The 1,277-nt window shown below is 36.0% G+C and overlaps 1 long non-coding RNA gene across 1 annotated transcript; it reads left to right on the top strand.

The window, feature by feature from the left end:
* The first annotated feature begins 201 nt into the window (after positions 1-201).
* On the top strand, positions 202-991 carry LOC128373646 (uncharacterized). Its single transcript, XR_008322953.1, has 3 exons — positions 202-217; positions 699-847; positions 944-991. It is a non-coding gene; the product is annotated as an uncharacterized LOC128373646 (long non-coding RNA).
* Positions 992-1,277: the final 286 nt, after the last annotated feature.

The raw sequence follows: 1,277 nt of genomic DNA, 5'->3' as shown, positions 1-1,277 counted from the left end.
GGATGCAATCCAGCTGTTATTGATACAGAATTGAGGCCCAGCAGTAAATACATACATGCTGTTAATTGTCACAACACTGTGTTAACCACTGTGTAAGTATAAGGTTTTGATCTGTAATCTTTCTTTTTTTGCAGATGGATGGCATTTATGGCTGCTCTGATACATTTATTTGTCCATCAAGCCCTTTCTATGAAGGTGTTGCCGGAATAACTTTCAGGTATCAATCAACAATGCCATTGATCTCTCAGTGATGAAGTATTTGAGTATATACACTATCCCGAAGGAACCACAACTAAGTGATACTTTTAATGATCATGGTTTGGGCTAAATTACTTCTTTGTTATGGTTAGGGAACCTTCCTCTTCTTCTTCTGCTCCAACTCTTCTCACTGAGACAGACACAGCTGTCGCAGCCAGATGTAACGTAAAATAATGTGTTAAAAATGACCAAGATCTAAAAAGTGTATTTTAAAAAGTATGTTAAAACTAAACAAAAGTCAGTTTATTGGAGAGATCAGAGAAGAGGACAAACACAGCATCGACACATGAACAGAAAACAACACCACTTACACCACTGGGCATCTGTTGTTTTTCTTTTCTTGATATGTAGGTATTAGATGTTCTGCTGGCATAGTGTACATGACAAAGTTGTGCATTACTTTTACTTTGCTGTGCTCATTATGATATTTTCTTTCATAGGTCTGGATCGGAAATATCAGTAATCGCAGATGCAACTGTAGTCTTCAATACCACCTCAATCAATTACTTCATCATCCATGACTTATTTGTTAGGCATGCCAACAAAATCGAACCCCACACTCTCCAAATTGATGTGGAGTATACAACAAGTAAGATTGAACTTTGTACATATAATTCAGTTGTTCATCCTTAGTGATGTACATTTTGTTTCTTGAATTGATGTTCTACATGTTTTTTTTCTTCAGGAGACAAAATAAAATAAGTTGCAGTACCACCACAACCTGAAACTACAACAACCACTACTGCTACCACAACTACCACACCTACAATCAGGGTTGGGAAGGTTACTTGTAATTGGTAAAAGATTACTAGTTACTTTATTTAAAATGTAACAAGTAATGTAGCTATTTCAAGGACTTAATCAAAGTAATGTAATTTACTACATTTGATTATTTTTTGATTACTTCTCTGAATTTATAATGAATATTTACAACGGTAAGTGTACCCATTAAGCAGGGGTAGAGCAGCGATTTTAAAGGTGTGGGGGTTCTAGTGATGGGACATGACCACCACCACAAC

The sequence above is a fragment of the Scomber japonicus genome, chromosome 15 (genome assembly GCF_027409825.1).
Source record: "Scomber japonicus isolate fScoJap1 chromosome 15, fScoJap1.pri, whole genome shotgun sequence".
NCBI classification, from domain to species: domain Eukaryota; kingdom Metazoa; phylum Chordata; class Actinopteri; order Scombriformes; family Scombridae; genus Scomber; species Scomber japonicus.
Note: the sequence above shows the minus strand (reverse complement) of the source record. Positions and strands in the feature narration are given on the sequence as shown.